Source organism: Oryctolagus cuniculus, chromosome 16 (genome assembly GCF_964237555.1).
Source record: "Oryctolagus cuniculus chromosome 16, mOryCun1.1, whole genome shotgun sequence".
In the NCBI taxonomy this organism is placed as follows: Eukaryota; Metazoa; Chordata; class Mammalia; order Lagomorpha; family Leporidae; genus Oryctolagus; species Oryctolagus cuniculus.
In genome coordinates, this window is record NC_091447.1 from 56,731,050 (window position 1) to 56,747,996 (window position 16,947).

General features: G+C 48.2%; 1 non-coding gene across 1 annotated transcript; it reads right to left on the reverse strand.

Moving 5' to 3' along the window:
• Positions 1–16,487: 16,487 nt before the first annotated feature.
• LOC127492721 (small nucleolar RNA U13) lies at positions 16,488–16,590 on the reverse strand. Its single transcript, XR_007922418.1, has one exon. It is a non-coding gene; the product is annotated as a small nucleolar RNA U13 (small nucleolar RNA).
• Positions 16,591–16,947: the final 357 nt, after the last annotated feature.

The following is a 16,947-nucleotide window of genomic DNA, read 5'->3' on the forward strand; positions in this document are numbered from 1 at the left end:
GTATATTGTTAAGATGCCAATGTTATCCATAATGATCTACAGATTTAATGTGATCTTATGGGAGTTTGTTTTCAGAAATAGAAAAAATTACATCCTAAAATTCATAATCTCAACTTGAAAAGCCAAAAAACTGATAAAAATATGCAGAGTTGGAAGTCCACACTTCCTGCTTTCAAAACTTGTTCCAGTGCTATGGTAATCAACATATGAAGAAACTGGCATAAAGATGGACAAATGGGCCAAACTACTAGAACAGTGCCCAGAAGCAAACTCCCTTGCAGCAGACAAAGGACTTCCTACAGAGTGCGAAGGCCATTCAGTAGGAGGGGGTTCTGTTCAACACATGGTGCTGGCGCATGGACGTACACATAGGAACGATTGAACTTAACCTTGACCTCACGCAGTATACACAGATCAACTCAGAATGGATGAAAGACACAAGCGTAAGATAAAGCCCTAAGAAGAAAGCATAGGAGGAAAACGTCATGACATCGGATTTATTTCCCTGATAGACACCAAATCCACAGGCAAGAAAAGTAAAAATTAAAGTTAAAAACTTCTGTGCATCACATGTCACAATCAACAGAGGGAAAATGTTGTCTACAGAACGGGAGAAAATGCATTCAAATCTTCTACTGCTCTAGTAGCCAGCAGAACACTTAGCTCCAAGATCTTGTCTTCTAACTCCTTCTCCTGTATGCACAACCAGGCAGCTTGGAGAAAGGACTGATTCTGGGATTGAGAAAACAATACACAAAATATTATTGAAATACCTTGTAGAGCCAGAATGCCGAGAGAGGAGAGAGAGAGAGAGAGAGAGAGAGAGAGAGAGAGAGAGGTGATTATCTCACAGAGATAAAAGGGCTAATAGGAAGAAGCTCCTATGTGCTAAAGCTGGAAAGATCTTAGCAGTAAAATGAATAAGGCAGCTCTGAATAAGCCTGTGCCTGTGGTGCCAGCATTCCTTATGGGTGCCAGTTCTAGAATAAATACATGCCCATGAATTTCTACTGGAGTAAATTATTGAATAGATAAATAGTTGTGTGAAAATAGCTATTTATCCAATATGCAATGATTCTGCATAAGTTTTGGAGAGTCTTCCCACTCTGGGAAGTCAGGAGAACTTTCCCATCCTCAAGTGTGAGCCCCTCATCATCATTTCTTTCTGAAGGATCCCATATAGAAAATAAGGATGAAGTGATTTTCAGTGGAAAAATATGGGAACACACCTCGAGCAGGTGAAAAATACCAGAACCAACAGACAGAAGTGACTTTGATTCTATGGCCTCTAAATGGCCCCTTCACCAGGGTATCACTTCTCTAAACTCATGACCTCAGTTAAATCATATAAACGCCCGAAAAATCCAAACGGGGGACATTCTGCAGAGTACCTGATGAGTGACCCACGAGACTGTTGGTCCCCAAAAGCAGGGAAAGTCTGAGCAACTTTTTTAGCCAAGAGCTGACGAAGGAGACGTGATGATGAATGGTGATGTGGTGCCCTGGATCAGCTCCTGGGAGAAGGCAGCACTGTCACAGAATGTGTGTGTGTTGGTGTCTGCCTGTGAAACACGGGTCTTGTTAATGCAAAGTGCTGCCAGGGGATTTGCAGGTGAGGTAGGTGAGAACTCTGCACTAGCTCCATAACATTTCTGTGAACTTGCATTTATTCTGTGCTGGAAAGAGCATTACAATGTTACAGAAAGGCATTCTTCAGAAATGCAGTGACGGCCATGTCAGCAGAGAATCACACACCCGCATCGTGGTGGGGCCTGCGATATCCCTCAACGAGTGTTCTTGCCTGCTGGGCTCCCCCACACCAGGTTTCACAGCTGCCCGTGCTGAGCTGGGCCTGTGTGCTAATGGCACACCACCGGGGCTCAGCTGGTAACCCAGTGACTCCCTTGTTCTGCCTTGTTCTCCCTTGTTCCTGGCTGAACAGAGAGTAGCACCAAAATGTACCGAAGTGGCCAAGAAATGCATTATAATGGACCAAGCATGTAATTGGGGCATTTGTCAGCTAATGGGTTTTATTCCTGATAATGCCAACATCTTCACCCAGGGCCACTCCTTGAGAGGCATGAACCTTGAAGGTCTGATCTGAGTCTCTTCTAGAAGTCAAAAGAAATCAAGTTCATTTGCAACTTACCCTGAACTGCTGGAAGATAAAGAATCAATGACTGTTTCCATAGTCAATGTGGTTATTCCTGTAGTGGACTAAATGATGCACATCAGATACAAAACACAAATTTCAAAATTACATTCACAAAAATACGGACCTGGGGCAGACATTTGGAGCACCTGCAGACCAGAGTGCCGAGATTTGAGTCCTAACTGTGCTCCCAATTCCAGCTTCTTGCTAAGTGGTATGCTGGGAGGCACAGGTGATGGCACAAGTGGCTGGAACCCTGCCACTCACAGGGAGACCTGGATTGAGTGCCTTCAATAAAGTGCTTCACACTGGCCCCGACCCAGCTACTGCAGGCATCTGGGGAGTGAACCAGCAGATGGAAGATCTCTGTCTATCTGTCTCTGCCTTCCAAACAAACAAATTAGTAAAAATTAAAGATAAACAAAGGTATATAATAATTGAAAAGCCCAGGACTTCATAAACTATTTGCAAGTGTAAACTTGGGAGGCGTGAGATAGTCAGGCTTTGTGTTGTGTTCAGAAGCTACTTCACAGAGTTTGTGACACTGGTATCCTGCACGGTGCTCTGGGTCCCAGTCACACTGAGGGCTGACATTGTCAACTGGGACAGGAGATACCTACTGTCACACCAGGTTCTGTAATTAAGCTCTGCTACATGTATATTATTCAATTTAAATGAAAAAACACTTACAATGCAAGTAAACTCAAGGGAACCAGACTTTTAAAATTATTAAGTTAAAAACTTATCAGAATATCATGATTAAGGGCAATCTAAGCAAAATTCAGGTAGTTATTCACAAAACGGTTTTAAAACAGGGATTTGTGTATCAGAGCCCCAATGAGAAAAAAAAAATCCTAAGGAAGGTGCTGATATTTTTGAGCAGAGCAGTAGGAAGGTATTATTACAACACATGATTCAAAAGAGTAAGAACAGACAATGAACCACCCAGTGACGGAACACGATCGACACACCGCTGAGAGGTGAAAGTCTTGCTGCTACAGAGAACAACAGGGAAAGCAGAGGGGTCTGGCGGAGTGGTTAGCAGAGGTCCCTAGAGTGGGATCTGGTCCATTGCAGCAGTAAGGTGAATGCTCACACAAGGGTGCCAGCTGCTCCTTGCCTGGACGAGGTGCGACGCCCCTCTTTCCTTCCTGGGTTCTTCCTCCTGTGCCCTTCCCTCTGCCTCCCCGTCTTCCATGCAGTTTCCCTGCCTGTGCATTAGTCAGGTGTTACTTGAAAAGCTAGTATTATAAAGCATTGAATGTGGTGTTGTGAGCGTAGGACACGGGCAGTCAAGTACAGCGGGCATTGAACACAGAGAGCAGAGGAACAGGTCCAGGGTGCACGGCGCAGCAGCCTGTCACGGCTTCAGGAACGAGAGAGAAGCCCTGGGCTCCAGCCCTAGGGTAAGGCCTGCTGATCTGCAGATGCACTCCGCACACGGCAGCCCACGTGCATGAACAGCTATGAAGTGTCCATCAAGAAGTTTGTTAAAAGGTGGGTAAAGAGATAGAAACCCTAAGCGACCAGGTTGGATCCTCACTCCTTGAACCACATATCAAGTTGTCACACCATGCCCCATAAATATGCATAATTGAAGCGATGATTGAAAAATAAAATGCAGGGGCCAGCGCTGTGGCGCAGTGGGTTAAAGCCCTGGCCTGCAGTGCCTGCATCCCATATGGGTGCTGGTTCTAGTCCTGGCTGCTCCTCTTCCGATCCAGCTCTCTGCTATGGCCTGGGAAAGCAGTGGAAGATGGCCCAAGTGCTTGAGCCCCTGCACCTGCGTGGGAGACCTGGAAGAAGCCCCTGGCTCCTGGCTTTGGATCAGTGCAGCTCCTACCATTGAGGCCATTTGGAGAGTGAACCAGCGGATGGAAGGCCGCTCTCTCTGTCTCTACCTCTTTCTGTAACTCTGTCTTTCAAATAAATAAAATAAATATTTTTTAAAAAAGAAACAAAAATAAAATGTAAGGGGCAGGCGCTGTGGCTCAGTAGGTTAAGCCTGCACCTGTGGTGCCAGAATTCCATATGGGTGCCAGTTCTAGTCCCGCCTGCTCCTCTTCCAGTCCAACTCTCTGCTGTGGCCTGGAAAACCAGTAGAACATGGCCCAGGTGCTTGGGCCCCTGCACCCATGTGGGAGACCCAGAAGAAGCTCCTGGCTCCTGGCTTCACATCAGCACAGCTCCTGCTGTTGTAGCCATTTGAGGAGTGAACCAGAGGATGGAAGACCTCTTTCTCTGTCTCTCCCCCTCACTGTCTGTAACTATGGCTCTCAAATAAATAAATAAAATCTTAAAACAACGCAAAGTCTCGGTCCACGAGGCATGAGCAAGAATAACCATCCGCCACTCTGCTTTCACACCATTCGACACTGACTCTTTTGAGAGAGCCCCGGTGACCCCCACTGGCATTTGCAGCACACACTTTGTATGTCCCCACCTGCCTGCATCACACAAGAGAAACTGGCAGAAGCAAGAAGAAACGAGGAAATCAAAGACAACAAAAGCAGATGATCTCTTCAACAGACACAGCTGCAAGAGGATCCCCATACGTAGAAAATGAGGCGAGGGCGCCTTGTCCTCTGACACCTGAACAATCGTGGCCCGCAGATCATTTTCCAAAAACACCTGTTAGCTGCTGGAACCATTCAATCCTTCTCCTAAGTCTGACACACTTGTGCTTTTGCAAAACTTTTTGTCTCAGCCCTCTCCAATAGTCCTGCTTTCCTACTGAAGCTAAGATTGAGAGATGTCTTCAAAACTCCCTTGGAAAATCTTAAAAATTATAAGCAGATAAGTTGTGTGCAGTTCTGAAAACTATGGGACATATTTTTTGAGAACATAGAAATTTCTGTAACAACATTGCAGACTGTGCAATTTTTTCTTTGAAAAAATCTGGGTAGTAACTGGTGAAATGCTAACAAAACTCTTTGAATTAAGAGTGATGTAGATTGGAGCACGTAACTTCCAACCTGGCCAACATAATGAGGCTGCTTCCTAATGTCAAGGCCACTGTGTGTCAAAGGGGAGCCACCGCTCACCACCAGCAGAGAGCCAGATGGGGCACAGGGGGCGCCGTGCAGGATGGCTGCACTGGCAGAACCTTCTAGAACTTGGAAGGACAGGGGAGAGCAGCAAGGAGACACTTGCTTCTACGACCGACATAAAATGCGGATGGAAGCTTTCTGTGGAGAACGTTGCTGTCTGAGTGAGACAGCACAGGGTCCATGGCGGGCCTGCTGTGCCCTCAGACTAACGGGGCCTCCCTGAGGCCCAGGAGCTGCTCCTCCATCTGCCCCCTGCTGGAGCAGACAGCTTGGGGAGAAGAGTGCCTGCCCCGTCAGAGCGTCACATTCCGGAAACCAATCTCAGCCTAGGGAAGAGCCCACATGGCAACAGGGAAGACTGCAAAGAAGAAGACTTCTCGTGTCTCTGTTTCTTTAAGCTGTGGTCTGTTTCTCACCAGCTCACCTTCTCACTCTCTCTTGGAGTCCTCCTGTTCCCGCACTCCCCTCTGGGTTCCTCCAGTGCTAAAATCCCTTCTGAGTCCTGCAGTGCTTTCTTTCCGGTGACTCTGCACTGGCCCAGCAACTGCCCTCTGCTTTGGGAGGGGAATTGGACCACAAACTGAGGCCATGGGATCAGTTAGTATGTCCAGTACCCCACGGAGGGCCAGCAGACTCTGGGGTTTGCTTGTTTCTCCCAGCACACAGTGAGGAGCAGGTGGAGTACAGCAGGACTCTGCAAGCTCCGCAGGTGTTCACAACACGGGTGCCCGGATACCCGGCTCCACACCCCAGCTCCTGGGTGCCCGGATACCCGGCCCCACACCCCAGCTCCTGGGCGCCCGGATACCTGGCCCCACACCCCAGCTCCTGGGCGCCCTGTGCTGCTCACCCCAGCTCCTGCGCTAGCCCTCTGTTCTCTCTCACCCTTTGGCTCCCGGGTTCTCAGTCCTCTTCAGTCTCTGTATCGTCTCAGCAGAGCCTTCTCTGGGAGTCCTCCTGCACCCCCATACCCACCCTGCCATGGCCACTTCTCTCCTTTTCCTTTTCCTCCAAGGGCAGAAGGGGTCATTGCCCAGCACAGCACGTTCCATGAGGGAGGGAGTTTGTGGATTCCAATGCACTCAGCCACTCACATGCAGAGGTTGCAGCAGTCCACACCCTGTCACTGTTTGCCTCACAGGGTTCATAGCTGTACCTGTATCCACACACGGTCACACATGTGCATGCACATTATTGCTAGTGACGCAAATTGTCCTAGATCCGGGAGCTGGCAGATTTGGGCCTGATGGCAGCCGTGGTCTCATTCCAGCCTCAGTGGCACGAGGACCAGCCAGCATCTAGATCTCACATAGACCACTGATCCAGTCAGGAGGGCTCTGCTCTCATGATCTGACCCCCTCCCAGTGGCCTTGTCTCCTATCGCTATCCCCCAGGGGGCAGGATTCCAATGCATGGATTTTGGTCAACACAGCATTCATATCACAACAGAACATCAGTGAAATTTTGATAAGGGTTGCGTTGAGTCTGCTGCTCACTTTCTGTGCTGTGGACATTCTAACACTATTAAATCCTCCAGTCCATGAACACAGATACCTTTCCATTTATTTCTGTCTTTAATTTCTTGCATCACTGTTTTGTACTTTTCATTGTATGAATCTCCTGTTTGGGCGTGTTTACTCGTCAGTATTTTATTATCTTTTCTGCTCCTGAAAATGGGCTTGCTTTCTTAATTTTACTTCCAGATAGCTGTTTTTGTATACAATCCTTTATCTTTATCCCATCAATTGTTAATTTTCAAACGTTTCATAGCTGTATCGTATACTACTTAAAATGTTTAGAACTCAGCTCTAGAGGGACTTCTGTTGTTCAATTTATTTATCTGTACCTTCCACATTCCGCACAGTAAATACTTATTTTCATTTGCAGACAAACTTACTTAAGAAAATGGTTCAGCTTACAGTTTATAAAACATTTTAAGTACTTATCATATAATGTATTTTTTGTTTCCCAGTGCTTTATCATGCTATAGAGTGCCTGCAGAGTGAAATTAATGAGCATAAACACTCAAGAGCATTTTAAATGTTTTAGTAGGAAAGGAGGAAAGGCATTTTGAACTATGACAAATTGCCTTGCTACTTATTCAAATTTATATCCGTCCTCAAACATTTTGCTAATAAAAGGTGATTCTAAAGGGCTATGCACTCTGAATCAGATGAGACGGGAATATATTATGTGCCAACTGGTATACCGCTTTTCAATCTCCTGGCCTCTGCATTAGTCATGCAATTTCTACACCTGTCATCTAAATTTGCTAAGAAATTTCAAAAGAAGAGGTGGTGCTGACTTTGTTATTCTCTATTTGAGTTAGGATATTTTGAATTGAATTCTAAAGTGGTAGAAACCATATTGCACATGTGAAATAGTTGAGACTGGATAGGAAATGGCTAAGAAAATAGAATAAGTACAAAATGCTAAATTAGAAAAATCAACGTTACCTAGATTGCAATGTTTTGTGCTGAAGCCTTGCTGATTACAGCGTGGTTCTCATTGTCTAAATATTTTAGACTTATGGAAACCTTAAACATATATTTCCTATTGACTTTTTACAACGACACTAACTCATATGCACACTTTCTTTTCCTGCATGGTGGTGACATGCCTGCAGAATCCGGGGTACGTGACAGAGTAAAGGAGGCACGAACGATGCCTTGCTTTGCTGCTGCTGCGTGGCAAACAGTGGCCGAGAGGGTGCACGGTCAGTGCCCCACGATTTCTGAGGCCAGGAGTCCAGGTGGAGCTTCACCTGGCCACAAACACTGAAGTGTGGGTGGGACTTTGAGCTCCTCTGACCTGCAAGTCCTCTTTCAAGCTTATTCAGTGTTTGGCCAAATTCAGCTTCTTGCAGTTCTAGGGCCAAAATTCCTGCTTCCTTCTGGATGCTGATGGTGATTGGTCACACCACCTCAGTGCCCTTTGATTCTGGCCCCACGTGCACCCACAGTGTGGGGTAAGTCACCAGCAGGCCAGTCGCAGCATCCTACTATGGCATCAACTTAGAAAACATCATCTACTAAGGCGTCCCTACAGGATCCTACCCAGCGGGCCTGGCCACCCTCACAAGGAAGGGGCCAGAGGTGCACTCTCTGGAGTGGTGGCCTTGGCCATCTGAGCATCCTTGCTGTCACAGCATGCAGTTTTTAGGGCTGGGGCATAAATTGTTTCCTTCCCAAAGTCGGGACAAGAAAGGTCACTGACATTGAAAGTTCTGCTGTGCAAAACACAGTCTCACAAATGAAAGTGGACGCCACTCACCAGGGGAAAATGTCTGCAAAGCAGATCTTTGACAACGGATCTGTGTTCCCGGATTTAAAGATCAATTAAAAATCCATAATGTGCAGAAGACTGTAATCAGGTGTCTACTTCTCACCACACACAAGAATCAACTCAAGATGAATCAAAGACCTAAATCTAAAACCATGAAATTTCTAGAAGAAAATGTGGGGGAAACACTTCAAGATATTGATGTAGGTGGTAATTAATTGGGTAAGAATCCCAATTCACAGTTAACAAAAGCAAAACCAGAAAGATGAAATTGTATCAAACTTAAAAGCTTCTGGACAGCAAAGGAAATGATCAATGAAGGCCAAAGACATTCGACAGAATGGGAGAAAACATGTGCAAGCTGTGTATCTGGCCAAGATTAATATCCAGAATATCTCAGCAACTCAAAAAGCCAACAGAACAACAACCAATCCAGGTAAGAAAGGGGGAAAGGCATGAAGAGACAGCTCATAAAAGAAGAACTGTGGCACAGCAGGTAAGGCTGCTGCCTGCGACACGGCATCCCATATTGTGCAGCAGTTCAAGTCCCAGCTGCTCCACTTCTGAGCCAGCTCTCTGCTAATGTGCCTGGGAAAGCAGCAGAAGACGGCCAAGAGCTTGGGTCTCTGCACCCATGTGGGAGACCCAGATGAAACTCCTGGCTCCTGGATTTAACCTGGCCCAGTCCCTGCCATGGTGGCCATTTGGGGCGTGAACCAGAGGATGGAAGTCTCTCTCTCTCCCTGTCTGTCTCTCCCTCCCTCCTACCCTTCCCTCCCTCCCTCCCTTTCTCCCTCCCTCTCTCTCCCTCTCTCCCTCCCTCCCTCCCTCCCTCCCTCCCTCTTTCTGTCTATAACTCTGCCTTTTAAATAAACAAATTAGTCTTTAAAAAAGAAGAAATACAAATGGCTAACAAATATATGAAAAAATGCTTGGGGCCAGTGCTGTGGCACAGCAGGTAAAGCCACTGCCTGTAGTGCCAGCATCCCATATGGGCACCAGTTCAAGTCCCAGGTGCTCCAGTTCCCTTCCAGCTCTCTGCTATGGCCTGGGAAAGCAGTAGATGATGGCCCAGGTCCTTTGGCCCCTGCACCCACATGGGAGACCTGGAGGAAGCTCTTGGCTCCTGGCTTCGGATAGGCATAGCTCCTGTTTTTGCAGCTGTCTGGGAGTGAACCAGCAGATAGAAGACCTCTCTCTCTCTCTGTCTCTCCTTCTCTCTGTGTGTAACTCTGCCTTTCAAATAAATAAATGAATCTTAAAAAAAAAAAAAAGAAAAAAAATGCTTAACATCACTAGCCGTCAGGGAAATGTAAATCAAAACCACAATGAAATATCACCTCACCCCTGTCAGAATATCTGTTTCCCTAAAGACAGAGAGCAGAAAATGCTGGCAAGGATGTGGAGAAAGGGGAACTCTTACACAGTGTTGGTGGGAACATAAATTAGCTGAGGCACTATGGGTACAGGATGGTTATCTCTTTAAATTAGAAATGAAGCTGCCATGTGATCTAGCAATCCCACTCCTGGGTATGTGCCCAACAGACATGAACTCTCTGCATCAGAGATACCTGCTCCATCTCATTGACAGCAGCACAGTTCACAATAGACAAATTGCATGATACGCATATACACATGCACACAGTGGAATGTTATTCAACTATAAAAGCAAATGAAATCCCATCATTTGCAGCAAAATGCTGAAGTGGAAGACATCATGTTGAGTGACATAAGCCAGACACAGGCAGACAAATGTGACAGGTTCTCCCCTTTATGTGGGAGCTCAAATTCTAAAAATAAAGAGACGTCTGTGTGTTATCAGTTTTGCTGCGAATACAGTGTTTTTTTTGAGCTTCTTTTTCAATGTTTGCCAAACAAATGGGTGGTAAATGCATGCCACTGTAGTCTTACTGATTTTGCGACTATTTTGAAATGTACTTGATGTGAGTGAAGTTAAGCATCTTTTCGTTTGATTATTGTTCACAGCCCTTGCCTATTTTCCCACTGGACTGTGGTCTTTAGTACTGAAATCTTTAGTCCACACATTAAGCCTTTGTCTATAGTGCAATATTAAGATATGTTATATCAAAATAATAAAATGTTAAGCTAAACATCAATAGTAAGAAAGAAACAAAAATGGGCTAAAGAACTGAATATAATCTTTGTAGAAGAATTTATTTATATATTTGAAAGGCTGAGTGACAGACAGGGAGAAGCAAAATTAGAGAGAGAGAGAGAGATAAGTCTTCTACCCGCTGGGTCACTCCACAAATTGCCACAATTTGGGCCCCAGGAGCCAGGAGCTTCATCTAGGTCTCCCCTGTGGGTGCAGAAGCCCAAGGACTTGGGCCATTTTCCAGTGTTTTCCCAGGCACAGTAGCAGGGAGCCGGATCAGAAGAGGAGCAGTTGGGATTCAGAGTGGCTCCCAGATAAGGTGTTGGCACTGCACGAAGAGGTTTAACCCGCTACACCACAGCACCAGCGCTTTATAGAAGAATTCTGTAAATGTTCGGTAAGCACATGGAATATGCTCTGCCTCATCAGTCGTAATGGAAACCCAAGGCAAAATGCAATGAGATCCCACCATGCGTCCCCCAAACATCTAAACTCAGTAAGGTGCAAACGCCAAGTGTGGATTACAGTGTGTGACACCTTCCACTTGGGAACACCTGGAGCTAAGACACAGAATCACCATGAAAGAATTTTCTCCTGCTTCCTCTGTAGCCACCGCACTGCCTTCCTCTCCCAGGACGAGCCTCCGGCAACCACTATTTAATACAAAACCATCTATTTAACACAAAATAATAAGCATATGCATTTCCATCTAATTAAAACTATTATCAGCATCATAACCTGGTTTTTTTTTATATTTTACTGTCATATTTTTTCTCAGAGATGTGAGTGGGATTTGTAAGTGTGTTTTGAAAGAAATTCATTTTGTTCACCAACAGTACTTCATCCTAGAGTGTAGCTCACCTGGATTCCCAGCGCTGGTGGAAGTGCTGTGTTTGCAGTAACAAGCTGAGCACAAGTGCCCAAGACTGTGCAGCAGGCAGCTCTGGGTGAGACACCACCACCAACCCTACAGTCAGCAGGGGCCACGGCACCAAGCTCACACGGGCCAGACCAAGCACCAAGTGATTTTCCATGACCTCACAGTCCTCTTATCGGATCACTCTTGTTAGCCCCGAGTTCACCCAAGTTATTCCAGAGATTATTTCCAGTAATGTTCTTCTCTCCTTACAGCCAGGTTAAATTCTCAGTGCCTGGAACACAAACAGCCCCAAAACAAAGCTTGATAAATGGATTAACTGCAGAGGACTCTGCAAATGGAGAATCATTTCTCAGCTAACCAGGCTCATTAATTCTTGGATTCATGACCAAATAATATGACCAAAATGCAACTTAATAGCAAACACAAATTACTAATTGAACAAGTCATTATTCTGGAATAAGCCATGAGCAACTCCTACCACCTGAAAGGAACTCCGCAGGTTTGGGAGCGTGGGCTGAGAGCTGGCCTGGGCAGAGGAGGAAGTTCCACCTTGGGTGAAGATATCTACCAGGCGGCCTCAGAGTTAATGGGATAGCAGGTCCCACTGCCATTTCCTAACATTAGCCTTGGTTCAGAATGAGACAAAGAAAGTGTTGTCTACGATTGTGCTCGCCCACACTGAGAAGGGGCCGACTATCCGTGGTTGGAAGCTGAAGCAAGTCGGCTATGCTGGCGCTACCTCCTTGTGTCTTCTGTTGGTCTTGGACTGGTCTTCATGTAGGCCAGCTCCTGGCTCCATTGGCTGGGATGATTGCTAATTCTGCTATCGTTACTGGGCCGAGGGATGCTGAGATGGCAGGCACAGCATTAGTTCTGGTCCCTCTCTGGAAGAGAATAGAATTTGAGTTCACAGATTGAGTAAGGACCACTGACCTACCTGATGGAGTGGGCGTCGCCTAATGCTCCTGGAGGAGGTGCTTGCTCCCTCTCTGAGCTGTGACGTCATCTTCTCCTTCCCCAGGCGTCAGTGTTCCCAACACTCAGGCTGTGGGACGGGGTGCCCTTCCCACCACCCCTATGCCCCAGCTGTTAGCCTCAGAGTGAGCACAGCTGCTCTCCAGTCAGCAGGGGGGGTTTGTAACCTCTGGGCACACATTATCACATGCACAATTCCAGTCCCACCCACACGTGATCCTCTCTGTCCAAGGACAAACCAGCGTCTATAAAGAAGCAGGTGCAACTCACGGCTCCCCACTGGGCAGCTCCGAGGGGCCTCTCTTCACTGCTTTCTGCCTTGCAGACTGTGAGGGTGACTCTTCCTGGAGATGCCAACAGGCTCCACCTGCACCTGCTCTGCTGAGCTCTGTCCCTGCACGTACTTTGGCAGGGACTCATCACCTTGAAACTGGGTTGCCCCTTAGCTGAGATCCCTCCTGTCAACCCCAACTCAACAGTTTCTGTTATATTCCCATCTGTCCCTGAAACCTTCTCATCACTTGCTGCAACAGTGGGCTTTGACCATGCTTGTTTGGTTAAGTGCCTGTCCCTTACGAGAGCTGCTTAGGACACCTCCTGCAGGGCTTCCTCTCTGAGACGGACAGCAGCGGCCATCTCCTCCCTGAGATTCTTATGAAGCAGCAACAGTGGCCAGAGCTGGGGAGCAGTCACATTTCCAGGAGTCTTGGCTCAGCACCAGCTTATGTGGCAGATTCTCAACAGGTTCTGGCCACAGAAGATGTGTAGAAATCTCTGTTTTCCTGCCTGTCTGTTGTCACTGGCAACAGCCAGCGTCTGTCTGTCTCTCTCCCTGCCCCCTTATCACAGCTGGAATCTGAGAGTCCCCCAAACAGTTCTTGGAAAAATGGAAGGAAAAGATTTAAGTTATTTTGATGCAAAAAATGCTTAAAATTTCTGCAGCTTTTCATTTGCTTTTTTCATGAACAGTTTGGAGACCTCGCTGCACTTCCAGTGGGAAGAACGGACTTGCATCTGCGCCCACCAGCCCCCAGCTTTGGTGCCAGGGGAGCCGGAGCCAGGACCTCCTGGAGCACAGGTGCCCACCCTGCCCATCTGCCCTGCAGAGCCTACAGCTTCCTGTACATCTCACATGCTGCCTCCTGGCTGTCTCCAGGCTGGGGAGTCTGACTGCCCACCTGTCTTCAGTGCCTGGGGGTTCTGTTCTCTCACACTTGCTTAGTCCTGGCCTCTGGGGAGAAACCCTGGTTTTCACAGAATGATTCGCACCAGTGAATATTCTCCCACACTGAAGCCATGGGCAAGAAAGTCTCCCCCTCCCTTTGCTGAACATTCTAGCAGTCCATGACATCATCAGTTTCCCATTGTATGGCAATTGGCTATTCCATAATAGTTATCTTTGCTAAAAATCTGCTGAGGTTTTCTGTTTGTTTATTTTGTTTTTGTTTGTTTAGTTCTGACTGAGCCACTGCAGACAAGGTTGTGGCTGGAGCCTGCAGAGGAGCACCGAAGCTGGCCCGAGTTACCTCAGGGTCTCTTAGCAGGCAGGATGCCACAGCCCCAGGGACAGCCCCGCAGCTGTGTCTGAACGCCGTGCACCAGCTCAGCCTGCGGCTGCTCAGGCCCCGCCCTGCACCTGTGCTGCTCCCACCTCTGGCTCTGCCCAGCTGTGCACCATCCCCTGACCCCTTTGAATGGACAGGGGATTGGGTTCTCTCATCTCCTCCTTAGGAGACACAGCAGCTGGTGTTTTTCTTTATGAGACAAGCAAGCAGGTGGAAGGGTTGCTAGGCAATGATACCTGCTCCAGGTAAGCAAGAGTTGGGCCGTGTCTGCTTGGAGGTGTGCTTCCTTCACAGCTGTCTTGTCCAGCTCTCCATAGGCGGAAGAAAATAAGACTTTGAAGGTTGCCCAACACTGTTTTGCTCGTGTGTGGGTGGAAATGCAGTCGTCCAGCCTCCTGTATTCTAAGGAAAAGCCAGAGATGCCAGCAGCATTTAAAGCCACGGCGCAGAGTCGACATAAGCCTGTCATCCCTGACAACGGGCGTGTGCACATGAGATTTCCAACACAAACACTTTCCACTTCTTTTTTACAAAAGCTTTATTTAGTTATTTGAAAGGCAGAGCAATAGAGAAGGAGAGACAGAGAGGAGGACACACAGAGGAGAGAGAGAGTTCTTGCATGCACAGGTTCACTTCCCAAGTGGTTACACAGCCAGGTCTGGGCCAGGACAAAGCCAGGAGCCAGGAACTCCATCCTGCTCTCCCATGTGGGTGGCAGGGGCCCAGGTCCATGGACCATAACCCTCTCTACTTCTCACCCATCGGCCGTTGAGATTCTCTTTGCTACTTTATGGATCCAGAATGTGAGAAGACTGGGCTTCGGTCCACGAGCTCATATTAGAAATCTCATAACTCACTCCCACCTCCTGCCCATGATACCCACTGAGACCAGCACTTTAAGGGGCAGATGGTTTGTGTGCGCACATTATGGGTGTGCAGACATTGTTTGATAGAACACAGTTTTCAGACACTGAATGGGAATGAACTGTTCTGGGTAATGATATAAATTTCAATGGAGACACAACAAGAGAGAAACCCATAATGCCAGTGGGCCCTGAATCGCTGCTGTCTGTTTCAGGTACACAAAAGTCCATAGATACAGCGGTTCTTGCTCTTGGTTTCAGGAAAATATGTCATCACGTCTGGAATTCCAATCCTGGGCACAGGAGACACCACCACCCACAAGAGCTCAGTTCATTCCACAGGTCAGTGTCAGGCTTGCACTGGGTGAAGACGCTGAGCAGTGATTGTGGTTAAAGATAAATACGTGACACACGGACATACGTGATACATGGACATGCGTGACACATGGACATATGCTATACATGGACATATGCGATACACGGACATACGTGACACATGGACATACATGACACATGGGCATATGCAATACATGGACATGGCAAGATGACCAGGGTCCTTTCTTTTTAAATTTGTATTTACTTATTTTCACTTTTACTTGAAAGACAGAGAGAGACAGAGAGAAAGAGAGAGAGGGAGAGAGAGAACGAGAGATCTCATGTGCTGGCTCGCTCACCCAGTAGTCACAACAGTCGGGCTGGTCAGGGCCGAGTCAGGAGTCTGGAGCCCAGACCAGACCTCCCCACGTGGTTGGCAGGGACCCAAGTACCTGAGCCTCTCCCTGCTGCCTTCCAGGGTGCACATGGCAGGAAGCTGGAGCTGGAAGTGGAGCAGGACTCAAGGCAGGGACTCCAGGAAGGAGTGGGGGTGGCATCGGCACTGCTGCCTGCAAGCCTGGCCCGGCTCACGCTCTCTGCCCTCGCTACTCAGCCGGGCAAAGTCACACCTCGGAGGCGAGAAGCAGCGCAGCAGCTTTCCACAGCAACCCAGTTCTGGAGCACGAGCCACTGCCAGACTCTCGCCAGTGTCATTGCCACCGTGAGCGTGTCTGCAGTTTGTGCTCAGAGACAGGAGATGGGGGGGGGGGGAGTCAGCAGACCAGGAGGAGGGAGCACGCGATCACCAAGTGGGGGAGGTGGGGCGTGGGCCGTCTGGGTAGGCCCCAGGAAAGCCAGTGTACTGGAGCCCCCGACTAGGTGGGAAGGAAGAGAGCAGGCTGGCTGATGGTGTGGGGACACCGGAGCGTAGTTCCCTTGAGTTTTCACGTGGTGTGCATGGGGAAGGAGGAAGTATTTTGTTAGAAGCTGATGTCCAAATAATTAAAGCACACCATGGGCTGTGTCCATGCAACACAGAGGAACTGGACTCCAAGAGTCTTCCTCTCTCCCTCTCTCCCTCTCTCCCTCTCTCCCTCTCTCCCTCTCTCCCTCTCCCCCTCTCTCTCCCTCCCTCTCTCTCCCCCTCTCTCCCTCCCTCTCTCTCCCTCTCCCCCTCTATCTCTCTCCCTCTCTCTCTCTCCCTCTCTCCCTCCCTCTCTCTCTCTCTCTTCCCCTCTCTGACTCTGCTTCTCTCTTTCTCTCTCCCCTTTCCTCTGCCCTGTCTGTCTCTCCAGATCTGCAATGTGCTTTTGCCCTAACAAGGTCTCAGAGAGGCACATCCCACACGATGGCTGGAAACTCACTCATCATACTTAGGAACGACAGAACACTTTGGTTTCCTTGTTTTGTTCGTTTGTTGTTGTCTTTAGGGGCTGGAATTGAGAAAGGGCCTGCCGGGCTCTGAAGTTGAGGACGTTGCACTGGGCTCTGGGCTCCCCGTCTTCGTGGAGGAATGACACAGGACCCTGCGTTGTTCTTTCGTCTGCTCGGCCCTCCCCGGGTTTGCTGCTGGTTCTTCCCGGGTTGGCTGCCGTCCCTTCCACCTCTGTGGAAGGGCGGTTCCCCCTGGCCACTTTCCCCACTTCCGCAGGGGAGCAGCACACCGCCGGCCGGCTCTCTCGGGGGCTGCACAGGTGTTCCTTCAGATAGATGTTCCCCTTAGATGTTCCCGGTGCATGTTGTCTCTCA